Source organism: Alosa sapidissima, chromosome 14, assembly GCF_018492685.1.
Source record: "Alosa sapidissima isolate fAloSap1 chromosome 14, fAloSap1.pri, whole genome shotgun sequence".
In the NCBI taxonomy this organism is placed as follows: Eukaryota; Metazoa; Chordata; class Actinopteri; order Clupeiformes; family Clupeidae; genus Alosa; species Alosa sapidissima.
The window spans coordinates 1267807-1282779 of NC_055970.1; the positions used below are offsets into that span (position 1 = coordinate 1267807).

General features: G+C 38.7%; 1 long non-coding RNA gene across 1 annotated transcript; it reads left to right on the top strand.

Annotated features, from left to right (window-relative positions):
• The first annotated feature begins 3472 nt into the window (after nt 1-3472).
• Nucleotides 3473-9746, top strand: LOC121682179. The gene is made up of 3 exons (XR_006022457.1): nt 3473-3483; nt 6351-6354; nt 9672-9746. It is a non-coding gene; the product is annotated as an uncharacterized LOC121682179 (long non-coding RNA).
• The last annotated feature ends 5227 nt before the right edge of the window (nt 9747-14973 follow it).

Genomic DNA, 14973 nt, shown 5'->3' on the forward strand with positions numbered 1-14973 from the left:
CTTTGTCTTTTATTACTTTTTTTTACTACTTTTGCCTTTGTTTTTGCTTACTAATTATTCTTTATTTTTAAATGATTTTACCTTGTGTTTTATGTTTTCTTTTTATTATGATCTTTACCTTTTAACTATTATTTGACTATATTGCCCTTCTATGCTTTTATTTGTTATTATCGTTTGGTTTTGTTTATGTAAAGCACATTGAATGACCTCTGTGTATGAAATGTGCTATATAAATAACTTGACTTGACTTGACTTGACTTGACTTGACTTGACTTAACACAGACATTTCTAAAAGCTTGACATAAGGAGTACGGATCCTCTGTTGCTGAAGCAGAAGGGGAAAGAGGTACATTTTTTTTCAAAAAGGGAATCATAGGCATACATTGATAGGCCTTCATTGACAAACAAGTAAAGAGGACCCTAATGCTATCCCTTGTCTATTATAGCAATATTAGCTTTCTGTGTGTATTGAAGGAATAACTTGCACATATCTGATATTGAAGGACAATGGATTTCAACCTTCTTGACCATAGCATTGCCATCTCTAGATTGTTTTCTCTGGATAATATATTGTGTATATGTAACACTTTTAGCATTAAAAAAGCATGCAGTAAAACGGTCATTTTGCTAAATTCAAGTTAAAATCATAATCTTCATCATTGTAAATTTGAAACCTCAATAAAATACAATGTTATTCTGTGTAACATTTTGAGGTTGTGAGAGTAAGACTGCATTGATAAGCAAACATGCAATTTCTCAGAAAGATGAGTGCTTGCTGCTGCTTGGATCAGTTGACTCATTAGTCACATTAAACTGCTCTTTTGTATTATACAGGTAGATGTGCTGAGTCTAGATTTACACACAAGACAAACCGAAAAGAAGACCATGAGGACCGAGAGAAGATGACCTCTGTGTAGGACACACTGACCTGACGGTGGCGTGGTGTGATAAATACAGGGTCATGACATGGCTCCACTCCGTCATGATAATCACATCGCGTTGGATGAAAGGGACACCTTCTCTCTCACCAAAGACCCTGGGCTGAAAAAACATGGTGGACCTCTGAGAGTCTACGAAGCCAACCAAGAGAAACGACACAAATGCAGGGTTGCCAACTTTGGGTGTTTGGCTGGAGTGAGATTTTGTGAAGTCAGTGCGTGTGCGTTAAATTTTTCCCTAAACCTAAAAAAAAAAAAATAGAATGGAAAAGTTTCTTCAAAATGTACAATTAAATTATTGATTGCACTTGAAAACAAGACCAGTGTTTTAACCCCGTGGCATGGAAGGATTATGAGCCACTGGGCCCCTGGGCACAGACATGAAAAGGGCCCCCCTGCCCACCTGAAAAAGGTAGTAGCTCAGTAGAAAAAATTGAAAAATAACCCCTTAAATGATGACTTCTGGCGAGTTTTGTGGAAAGAAATGGACAGATTGAGACTTATGAATGTGTGTATGAGTGTACGTATGTATCAGGGATGGAAATAGCCTAAAATATTTTTTTCCACCTACCATTGTGGCTGGTGGATTCCAAAGTCTACCAGCCACTATGAACATTTGATGAAAAATCATGACCAAAATGATCACGGTTATTGGTATTATTGCGATATGATTAAAATGTGCTGACTTTTTTTCTAAACCTACCATCAATGTTGGACAGAACTCATAATTGGCCTGCCCTTCATGCCCAGTCTAAAGGTCAACAGAACAGCTATAGTGTCATAAAAGTGGTGTGGCTCCTTTAAGACCCAATCCACTGGTGTGAGTTCTGAAGCCATCCAACTTTATCTAACTCTATACTAGCCTACATCATCTGATTTTAATATTATGTCTAGGCTATATTTAACATTTATTTTCTATTTGACCTGTTATGAAATTATGCATTGACCAATATAAGCACACTTTTTTAAGACACTTAAATACATGCATGCTTAGCATTTTGTGAAAACAAATCATTATCGCTACATCACAAACTCTTGATTTTAATATTTACACATATGTAGGTATTTAAGCACAGCTCAGTTTTAAGACACTTAATTGGAGACCATTTAGAAATTTGCTACAATTTCAAAACCGGATGACTCTGGAACGGCTTATTGTACAGGGGATTGCATTACACCTTTGTGATCGGTAAGGTCTGCTGTTTATTCTGGTTTACGGTTTGTCATGTGTGGAACAAAAAGTTTGTGAGATGTTCCACCTATATGAATTGAAATGAACGCAGAGCTATAGTAGCCTAATATGATTATTTCTTGAAAGTTAAATTTTCTCACAAACCGTTTATCGCAGCAAACAGCGGCTATAGCACCTTATAAAAGATGAGAAAAAGTTATTTCATGTGATGCCTGCGAGTAGTTCCTAGAGAAGAATGGGCGGCCACTATGGAGTAAAACTTGTCACCTTAAACCGAATTTGAATATGAATTTGAATATGAATTTGAGCAATTGTATTGGAAAAAACGAATTTGAATAGTATATGTTGAAACTGAATTTATTAGATTGGAACTGAATCCCAGTCAACTTGAAATTGAATATAATATTTTGAAACTGAACTCATTTGCTCTGATACATAAATTATCCTGACTGAAAATTTCGCTCTTGGAATTTTCACATTCAGTTCTCACAATTCAGTTTCAAAACGTGAAATTCAATTTCAGTCTACCGAGACAAAAACAGCTGGTAGCTAAGGAAGAGCAATCGAGTGCAGAGCTATTGTGATCGCGTGACTAGTGCCGAGCGCAAAGCAAAGAGCATAGCATCCTCTTAGCGAGCTGTCTCCTGAACCCACTGATCTTTATAGATCAGTGCCTGAACCTCCTTACAGTGTCGGACAGAGAAAGAAGAGATGACGACTGGCACATCTGAAAACCTCCAAGTAAGTTGATATCATATGGCATGTCTGTTAACGTTACTTTATATGTACGTGAATATAATGTACATTATATGCTAGCGCTGGCTGGCTAGCCAGCATAGTTTCATCGACTAAGTTAAAGTTTTTTCCATAGCTTGTAGTTCAGAACCAGTTAGGCTACTATAACGTTACTCTTTGATAGAACAATATGATTGGTCATTGTCATATCATTGTGCCTTTTAGGCATGTAAGAACACGTTACAATCTCTGGTTAAACTGTATCATTCATGGAGCAAAAACTGGATATGTCCCCCCAGAGCCGTATATAGAGATATACTAGGCTCTGTGTCCCCCTAGTTAAGCTTTTTTCATCGTTGTGTTGTCCCCCTAGTTAAGCTTTTTTCATAGTTGTCTGTTAGCTGATGCTACGTGGGGCCATTTTTTTGGGCAATGCTGCCGTGCCGTGATGTTGCTAGGCAACTGGATTGCGACAACTTTGTTAGCAAATGGTAGCTAGCTTCTAATAGTTTCAAACTGTATGTTTTTCGATAATATGATCAAGACTCAAGAGACCCTATTTTAACAGTATTTCTACAGGCTGATTTATGCTTCTTCATCGACTCAGATTTTGTAAAAGTTATTGAGATATTAGACACAGTATATTACAACAACCTAACTAGTAATACTTTACCGTGTGTTGTCTTGATACTTCTGTTTCAGTCATTTGTGTGTAGATTGCAAATCATGTGTTGTATGACGATAGAAATGTCCTTGGTTCTTAATACTCATTGTATTGACCAAGTCATGTGTGTGTGCAGAGAAGGTGTAATGATATATTATGATGTATACGATGCAAGGTATGAATGTGTGTGTGAGAAACAACTGATTGTCTCTTAGGTGCACAGACTTGTCTCTGTATCCTGATTGCCTGATGCTTATAAGACTTCTTTGCGCAGAGATGAATAAACTATTAACGAGAGACTCACAGTAGACCTTTAAGCTAAACACTGATTGTTTGTTGGTTTTATTTTCATAGGTTGACAGGCCTCAGTGAACAGTGGACAGTGAGATAGACTGAGGACAATGGACCTTTGGACTGGCATCGACCAGACATGGACACCGAAACTTGATTTCTCTATATGAATATATATGAAACACATATTGTAAAACACTTTACACACTAATAAACATGTCCACTGTTGCTTTCTCTGGAATTTATTTGTTTGCCATTGGTGGTGATGGATTTCCAAATGGATTTCCAAATGTATGGGCAATCTAAATTTTACAGTTTATGTGTGTAATCAGCTGATATTAGATATGATGCAATTGCAAAATCATGTAGGTTTATCCTTTGCAACATAAGGAAGATCAGACCTTATCTGACACAGGATTCCACACAACTTCTTGTTCAGGCCATGGTCATCTCCAAGCTGGACTATTGTAATTTACTATTAGCTGGCTTACCTGCTTGTATAGTAAGATTGTTACAGCTGATTCAGAATGCTGCAGCACGCCTGGTCTTTAATCAGCCAAAGAGGACATATGTAACTCCTCTCCTAGTTACTCTCCATTGGCTCCCTATAGTAGAATTACATTTAAATCTCTCACTTTGGCCTATAGGACACTGACCGGATCTGCTCCTTGTTATTTTAATTCAATGATCAAGACGTACATCCCCAACTGCCCACTGCGGCCTTCTGAAGAGCGTCTGTTTTGTCGACCAGTCATAGGTCAAATTCAAGACTTTTCCTCATTGGTTCCATGTTGGTGGAATGAATTGCCCAGTGCTCTGTTCCCGTGATAGTTTTGGGTCTTTTAACAGGGGTCTAAAGACATATCTGTTCAACATGCACTTAGTTCATTAAAACTTATGGTTTATATAGTATTGTTTTATTTTCATTTAGGCTGTTAATTAATTTGACATTGTTGTTTATTATTGATATTCTCCATAATCTTATCATGCTATTGTTATTTTTATTATATTATTGACTGAATGTAAATTATTGTTTATTATTGCTATTTTCCCTTTTTTCTCATTGTTTGTGTCATTAGGCTATTGATTGAATTGACATGGTTGTTTATTATTGCTATTCTCTTTATTATAGTCTGATCAACATCTTAATTTGTTCCCTGTTAAATTTTAAGTATTATATTGTTTTGTATTTATATGTTGCTTTGGACAAAAGCGTAACCATAACCATATGTAATTGGAAGCAAATAAAGGTAGCCTACACATCATAGTATTACAAGAGTGGCTTTAAACATAAGAAAAGGGTAATGATTTGTCCTTTGTGGTCATTCAAACATGTAGATTTGTATTCCCATACTAGGTTGTTGCCTTTTCTATCCAGTAGGTGGCAGTCCAGGATAAGAAATAGATCAGTAGTTGAGTAGGAAACACGAAAATGAGAGAAAGTTATGCCCATGACATTTTAAAGAATGACAGGCTAGAAGTTTGCATTAGTAGCCTACTGCAATTGGTAGACAGTACATTGATGTTTGATGGCTAGCTGGGTAATTCTGTATTTCAAGGACTGACAGGCTGGAAGTTTGAAATGTAATACTGCAAAAAATGTTTTAGCCTATTTGTTTAAAATTACAAAAACGGTAGGTAAGACAGTACATCGATGTTTGATTGCTAGCTGGGTAGTTGACAGGATTGACAGGCTAGAAGTTTTAGATGTAATACTGCAAAACATTTTTTATTTGTTTAAAATTACAAAAACGGTAGGTAAGTAGGCTACATCGATGTTTGATGGCTGGGTAGCCTAGGCTAGTTCTGTATTTCAAGGATTGACAAGCTAGACGTTTGAAATAATACTGCAACAAATGTTTTATTTGTTTAAAATTACAAACGGTAGGTAAGATGAATCGTGCAGATCTAATAACCGTGCAAACCAGGTGCCCACACTATGCTCTTTGCTTTGCGCTCGTCACTAGTCACGCGATCACAATAGCTCTGCACTCGATTGCTCTTCCTTAGCTACCAGCTGTTTTTGTCTCGGTAGACTGAAATTGAATTTCACGTTTTGAAACTGAATTGTGAGAACTGAATGTGAAAATTCCAAGAGCGAAATTTTCAGTCAGGATAATTTATGTATCAGAGCAAATGAGTTCAATTTCAACATATTATATTCAATTTCAAGTTGGCTGGGATTCAGTTCCAATCTAATGAATTCAGTTTCAACATATACTATTCAAATTCGTTTTTCCAATACAATTGCTCAAATTCATATTCAAATTCATATTCAAATTCGGTTTAAGGTGACACAAGTTTTACTCCATAGGCCACACTTTGTGTCGGCCTGCCTCATGTCTATAGCAGCGTGTTCCGTGAAGGTGTCGCGGACCGGATTAAAATAGCCTAGTCAGCGAATCAACAATCAGAGAAAACTGCGCTGAGAACGTTGTAGGCGGATATTAGACCTACCTGCTGTTGGTCTAGAGACATATGTATGCCTTAAACTCGTATCCTGTCATTTAGAAACAATGCTGTGGTCTAGTCTAGTCATCAACAAAAAATGAACGGATTGCAAAAAAAAAAAGAATGGATTTGGCGTGACATTTCTTGCGTGTGTGTGAGAGCGTGAGATTGGTGCTGAAAGCGTGAGTGTCACGCCACATGCGTGAGAGTTGGCAACCCTGACAAATGTGTCATAGCAGTGCTGCCAAAACATTTAATCATCTCATAGAGTAATGAAGTGTTTCTCGTGTGGGGAGCATCCTGAAAATTTGGCAAGAACTCTGTGAAATGATGAGGTAGCTCTCTAATGTATAACAGCAGATGGAACTATTGGACTGTGGAGAGTGCGATGGAGGGAGGGAAAGATAGAAACATTAAAAGATAAATAGGAAGAGAGAGAGGGAGAGAGAGAGAATCATAGGCGATGGTGGAAGAGGCTTGAGGCCTGAATTGTATTCAGAGCAGGCAATCTCTGCATAATCACTGTCTGCATTTGGAGTGCCACACAATACATGTCAACAGCCCGCTGCTATGCCTCTTAATAGGGGCAGCGAGGGGGAAAAAGAAGAGGGAGAAGAAGAAGCAGGCCAATGATTACAACCTTGAAATGGCTCCCACATGCAAGGAGGTTGAGAGAGACAGAAAGAGAGACAGAGACAGAGAGAGAGACTGTTTATCAAAGTCAGCAGAGCCGCACACAAGCGCAAACAAGTGCTTTAGCGGCACAAGATACACACACTCACACACAAAAAAAGGTCATTAGCTCATGCTACAATTGAAGACGCTTGCCTTTGGCAGACGCGTTGAGGGTAAAAGAGACTAGAGGAGACTGAAAGAATGGGGGGTAGGCTGGGGGAGAGTCCCACTGGTTGGAAATCTGCATTCCAATGGGCAGTGCTGTCTTTCTGTTCCCTAGCTATGGGCGCCAGCTGTCCTCCATTTCATGTCATTTCTTGAGGCTACAGTGTGTATGAGTTTCTCTTTTCTTTGGACAACAAGTTTGTTTGGTTTTTGGCCTTCATTGATTCAGGAAGTTTCACAGAACTACTTAGTGTACCGTGGTGATAATCAAAATTGTGTTATAAACTGAACTAATATGATGCTGAATATGCCTGTGGACTATTCCAGTGTTTACAACCAAATGGCTTAAAAGTGTGCCTGAGTAGCAAATAATTCAACTCAATTGCCTAGCTCAAGTGGACCACTAGATAGACTTCTGTGTGTTTTTTTTCCCTTGGAAAATAAATGAGCGACCAAAAGGATTATCATGAAATGAACATGTGTTTCCGAAAAGCCTCTTATGGACAGCGATTATCCACTCATGTTCATTTCACTCGGCGACTCTGCCCTCTTTATTGTTCTGACCGTTTTTAAAGCACAGATACAGCCGACTAATAGCTAATGAGGGGGATTTACAACTTGGTGGAGTTGCTCTCAGCTTGCGTTTTGCTGCCCTGGCTAGCGCCCCATGATGTGTTGGGCCCCGCTAATGGTTGGCAGGGTGAGATCAACACCCCAACACTCTGCCTGGCCCCCCTCCTGGCCCCCCTCCCCTTCTGGGAGCCTTTGCCCTACTGTAGACAGATTTCTGTGGCTTTGACATAAAAAAAATAAAAAAAACATAGTGTTTGACTTTTAAATGAGTGGACTGTTAAGGCGGACTTTAGGATGTTAGTGTCTCGTTTGCATACAGCAACCGAGTTGAATAGTTAGAGTTACTCACACCTACTCCATGTTTATTTGATTTTTAGCCATTACTGGTGTGTGAAACAGTGGCTCTGCCTTAGCACATGGTACATATTAGCACTCTTGAAATCCACCACCTGTGATATGATGAAAATCTGCAGTGGGAACTGAAACCCATAGATAATACTCTGAGGAACATGCAGCCACATTCCCGGTGACAGGAAGATCGAGTTGAACACAGTCACGCAGTGCTGTTGTGTGTGTGTGTGTGTGGGGGGGGGGCATGTATGTGTTTTTATGATGAAATAGGCACACCAGAGGAGAGGCATATTCTCCCGATTATGCACAGCCCGCATACTCTCTCCATATTCATGTCTCTCCACAATGGGATTTACAGGATAAACCAGATCTCGCCGAGCACGAGGAAAGGCAAAAGGATGGCTGCTTTCTACCAATACTCTGCAGACAGCCGCTACTTGAAAGTCAAACAGCTTAGGTTAAAAGAAGACTATGTGTCAAGCGAAAAAAAAAAAAATTATATTCATGTGTCTGCATCTGGGTAATTTTAGTGATTCAAATGTGTGGTGTTCAGGAGACAATGGAGCCTCCACAGGTACTCTAATGAAGCGCCGCCGGACTTTGCTTACTGAAGTGGCTAGCATCACAATAAGTTCAAAGCCCAGTATGACACACACACATGAAGTCCACCACAAGGTGCAACCATTGGGACTCAGCAGTCGTGCACTTTCAGGTAGTTAAAAAGAATGAAAAAGAGTCTAATCAACTCTTCCACTACAGTACTTTGGAAGTTGGACTTCAAGGGTGGAGGTGGGTGACTAATGAGTGTTACATACTTGACGTTCCCGACCTGTAGCGCGACAATGTGATCTCGCTGGCACGCCAGGATTTTGGCCAGGTCGTCCACCACTATTTTTTACAGCGTGCCAAAAGAAACAGGAAGATGGACTAGTTCGAGGGCAAGAGAGAGTTGCAGTTGCAGAGGACTGTTTTGTTACAGTCGTGAATTTCGTGAAAGGAAATCTGCTAAGACCTGAACAAAATCTCTTTCCACTTTAGGAAATTACACAAACTCAGCCAGCTAGCTAAAATGTTTAACTTATTAACATTTCCCTTGGGATGAATAAAGTATCTATCTATCCATCTATCTATCTATACATGCACAAACCATGGAAACTAGATGGGCCCAAAATACCCTACAGGTTTTGTGTCAAGTTATAGGTTGAATGCAAAAGTATTTGATCATTTTACATGTTTGAACTCGTATTCATATCGTCTTTTGAAAATCAGTCTGGTTTTCAGTATAATATTGTCATGTTGTCAGCACGTGGTTAAATCATAATTGCATATCATTTTTAATTATGTTTTTTTTTTTCCTTGAAATAATGTATCGGCAAAGGCTATTTTCACCCCAGTAAAAATATCAAAGTATGCTATTTGTACCAGTGTATAATTAGAAGTGGATGATTTTCGCACCCTGGTGTATAGCAATGTGTGCACACCCTTGTGTAAGTATTGATGGGCAAAGACTATTGTCACCCTGGTACAAATAATGTATGCTATTTGCACCAACGAGATTGCTGTTAACTAACAAACTGACAGTTAAATGTATTCACTGAACAAAGATTATAAAAATAAAATACAACTTTTCCAGCAGAAAATTCATCAGAAGAGGTATTAGTGCCAAAACCTTTCTGAATTCTTCACTTTCTGCTGACGAAAAAACTAATGTCCTCCATGTTTTCTATGCATGCACAACACATTTGATGTCATGCATTATACAGGGTGTGAATAGCCCAGCTGTGTGGCCAACGCTAATTGTACCAGGGGTGCAAATATCGGAGTGTCTATTTACACCCCTGGTATGAATAGCCTTGGCCTTACAGCTATTTGCACCCCTGGTGCAATTAGCAGTGTATGCTATTCATACCCTGGTGTAATTCGTACCCCGGTGCACACAGCAATGTGTCCTATTAGTACCCCGTCTGGTACAAATATCAATGTATGCTATTCGTACCCCGGTGCACACAGCAATGTGTTCTATTAGTACCCTGTCTGGTACAAATATTGTAAGAAGCCTTCCGAAATTATATATATATATAGCCTCGGAAACATAGAGACGTCGAGCTATATCCTCACTTGAAAGAGCTTGTGTGGACAAATAGGGTGAAGAGTTAAATGGCAATGATATTATTACATACTCGTTAATCTGACTCCATTTGATTAATAATTTGTATCACCAATCAATTACCAAGTAACTAGTTTATCAGCTATGGAGGAGAATGGCATGGCACACTACGATAATTGAAGATATACTATTGGTAGGCAAATGAACAATTTAATAGGCATTAAGTCTTAAAGGTAACTATAACCAATATCACTTCAGTTGAATGTAGAAGTAAACTCACATGGTCTACTGTAACAAAGTAGCAAATGGTAACAAAGGAAACTTAACCAATTCACAGAGGTAAACTTGACAAGTTAAAGATAACAGATACACCAGATAAAACAATAGAAACCCAGAGATAGAGAAAGGGGGGGAGAGAAAGACAAAGGGAGACAGAGAGAGGAAGGGGGGGAGAGAGAGGGAGAGGAAGAGGGAAGAGAAGAAGGGAAAGCCCCAAGATGGGAAAGAAGACAGAAGAGAACCCCAAGATGGGAGAGAAGACAGAAGACCAGAAGAACCCTGGAGGACCAGAGCCTCCACTTTTATCATTCACTTGGGCCACCCCTGACTAATCAGAGCCTTTGTTGTCTGAGGTGGATGGGTGTGGCCCAGGTGGATATCATAACTTTATGCTACAGTTTAATTCTTAATCTACAACTATGCACAGATACATTCAGACTGTTGCCCACATTACAAGTATTAATTCAAGACCAAACATGAATGTATTATTCACAACACATATTTACAGAGCAATACTGTATGATAATGAGGTTGGCCTATTTCACCACAAGACATCAAGTAGGCCCAGGACTGAGTTATCTCTCAGTAGAGGGGCCAGAACAAGGAGCAAATGGTCACTTTATGCATGAGCGGGTGTTGGGGATCTTTGGCCATGGCCAGCTAAGACAATACAGATCAAACAGGCATCCACACATGTAAATTGAATGCAAAAAGGCATTCTTTAGAAAGGTTTGGGCAAAAGACAGGCCTTACAATATCAATGTATACTATTCGTACCCTGGTGCACATAGAGCAATGTGTTCTATTAATACCATGTCTGGTACAAATATCAGTGTATGCTATTTGCACCCATGTGCATTTATTCTGGCATATTGATCACACAATGTAATAATAATAAAAAAAAAACAAGCCACATGTTTTTTTGTTGTTACGTAACAGGGTGTGAATAGCTCAGCTGTGTAATAGACACTCTGAATAAGGTATGCTGTTTGCATCAATGTACAGTTAAGTGGATGCTATTCGTACCATGGTGTTTATAGTACTGTATGCTATTTACACCCTGGTGCATGAACTAACTAATTGTTGCAATCAAAACTTCCGTTTGAGAACCGATTTCTTGTTCAAATTGCACGCCTTCTCTCCAGAGACGTTTGTATACATGCACACTCTCTCTGCCAAAACATATCCTTCGGGAATTGAACCCCGGTCTCCCACGTGCTAATCCTAGTCTGTGACCACTGCACTATCTTCTTCCACAAGGAAATAGTGTTTACAGGTAATCTTATAGTTTATAGACCTGAACGTCATATTCACGAAATTTCTGTAAACTAACAAACTGAAGGTTGTATGTGTTCACTGAACCAAGATTATGAAAATAAAACACAACTTTTCAATCTAAAACTTAATCTGAACAGATATTAGTGCCGAAACCTTTCAGAATTCTTCAATTTCTGCTGACGAAAAAAAAAAACGAATGTCCACCATGTTTTTTGTGCATGTGAGCAACGTCTTTTTGTTATGTCACAGGGTGTGAATAGCTCAGCCGAATTGTAAATTGTAGCCTGATGGCATGCAGCTAATGGGGTACTGTCCATAGTTGGGAAGGTATGGTGGGCCAATTTGGTGTGAATACACAAACACAGGAAATTTTCTCTCGTTGACGAGTAGCCTGATGGTACGCACAGTACGTACGGACATACACCTGCAGGCGCGCCTGGTCAGACCCATCTGCTAGCGATGGGGGGCAAGCCACTTTGAAAAGTTGCTGTTTTCATGAATAGAAATGTTGGGTGAGCCTATCCCCTCCCCCACCCCCCCAACGAAAAAATAAAAAGACATGACCTCCATAAATACCGAACGGCCCTTTAATCAACCTAAATGTGAGCCCTTAAAACTTTCAAATATAAGTTTCTCTCTCTCTCTATATATGACATATCATCCCCATGTGTCTCTTTGAGCTCTTTTTATAGTCTTGCCAGTAGCAGTATAGCACGGGTGTTGACACTGAGGCTAGGCAGTCATTAAATAGCTCTGAATAATGGTGGAGGTTAAGTGTCTGTTCTGTTATTTCAGTCTCTGAATTTTAATTTACTGGATAAAATTATACTAATATAATTAATTATTACAGAAGGGGGATCTTAGAAGGGTTTTTTTTTTACGGAGTGTCTATTTACACCCCTGGTACGAATAGCCTTGGCCTTTACAATTTTCTATTACATAAAGTTAGTGAACACGTGATCAAAATTAACGCGCACACATTTTGTTTGATCAGGAGAGAGAGAATACGCACGCAGGCACACAACTAGGCTACTTGTTGTTTTGTTTTACTCGGCTATCTATATATGGTTATTAGCACACAATGTTGAGCTAATTCACTAACTCAATACTCATCATGGAAATCACAAGTTTAAACAACGAAAACAGAAAGGATGGATGCAGCAAAGCTAGAGGAGTTATTCAGATGGGCAAGAACAAGGTAGGCAATTGCTTGTCAGAACGTTAGACTGCATTAGACAGCTGTTAAAAGCCAGACGTCACGGTAATCTAGAGCAAAACTAACTTTAGCCTGTATAGGGCTGTATCAAGTTGTCCAAATGAATAGGTCATTGTAGACGTTGTTGTTGTATTATTGTATGTGAATGTTGCTATGCTATGTAGGCTACTTTTTTGCTGACCAATGCACGGACTTAAAACCGGGAAACAGACAAATATTGTCCACGCATGAAAACATTTTTTTTTTTTGGGGGGGGGGGGGGGGGGTGGGGGGGTTAATTCCTGCAGGCGCTCCTGGGTCTGACCCAACAAAAATCGCTCAAGAGATCCATAACTTTCAGAATTTTGTTTTACTTTTGTAATGGATGAATATTATGTTTTGTTTTTAGAGAGAAAGCTGTAATTTTCATTCATGTCAATAAAATGTTTTTCTCATAATAAAAGTGTAATTTGTCATGTAACAGAATAGGTAGGAAAGTACTAATAGTACAATTTTAAATCACACTAATATAATAATTAAATTGCATGCCTTTATACTATATAAGACTATACTTTTATCAACATAACTGCAAACTGCAAAGGCACGTATTATAGTCAGGAAGTACATTTGAAGTTAATTTAAAATATTACAGAAGCATGCCAAAAGAATAGAAATCAGGATGATAAGAGTGTATTCAAAATACACTACTACACTATTATTAGTTATACTGTAATGCCTTTTAAGTACATTTCCAAAACACTTGGGATGTTACAAAATTGTACTGTGTGTTCTGAATGCCCATGAATCTCTTTTTGTATAATGTACTTAAGAACACTTAAAGTTTGAAAAAAGTTGTTCCATTTTAGTATACAATTTACACTTGAAGTGTAGTCAAATAGATTTTAAGTTGAACTTAATACATAATTGAATACACTTAACTACACTTGGATTTGACGGAAAAAAGTACTAACTGTACTTAGTACACTTTTAAAAAGTATATTTTTAATAGATTTGTTTTCACCTGGGATATCATAATCCAAGTTCCAAGATCCAAGTTGACAGAACTCAAAACTCATAAATGGTAGTAAATTCAACAGCAGTTTAAGTTGAGAAAACGTCCTAGCAGCAATCATGTGGTATTTATATGTTAACTTTAACTGGAAATCAGACCACAGGACCTCAGACGACACTGTGGTGTACAGGCACACACACACACAAACTTTTCTTTCTTTCCATTTCTCTCCCACTCTCTTTGTGTGTTGTACTTCTTTCTCAGTGTGTGTGTGTGTGTGCACGCATGCATGTGTAATCTAGGAGAATTTAACAGGAGATGACACACTGAGCGCAGGGCTCTCACTGACTCTCACAAAAACAAGCCAGAGTGGCCTATAAGGTCAACAGCATCCTTACCAAACAGTGATAGATTGCAAGAACTTGCCATTTTTTATTCACTGACATTCATCTGAATCCTTGAGCTTATACATTTTCCAGTTAAGCCATCATATTAGCTCAGTGTACCAAACCAGTATAAGGCATATTCAAATTATAGTCTGAGAATGTTGCTATCCAATGTTAATTAAGAGAGGTGGGGAGTAGCAGAAAATAGGGATCACATAAGCCACTATATTTGCACCTCTTCAGCCTTGCCACAGAAACGTGTAGACCACAGAAACATGAGGCGCCCACTAATAAGGTCCCTGACCAGTTTGGTTGTCTAATGTTGCCAACAGTCTGGTGCCAGTGTAAATGACTGTCATGACAAATGGATTCCATTCAAGACACACACACACACACACACACACACACCATTCACCCACTGGACACATATTTATTCAGTACATATGGAGCATACATATAGCTAAATCCCAGATACATTTATTCTTTCTATTGGTGGCTTTCTTTCTTTCTTCTTTCTTTTTTTCTCTCTTCAGGGGCAATTTAGAGCAAATACATACTTCATTCTTTCATCGAGGTCAATCACACATCCGCATGGCCACACAAATGCTTTTTTTTTTCCAGAACTCTTTGATTAGAGTCTTGAATAGAGGACTGTTGCCGATACTTAGCGATCATTAAAAG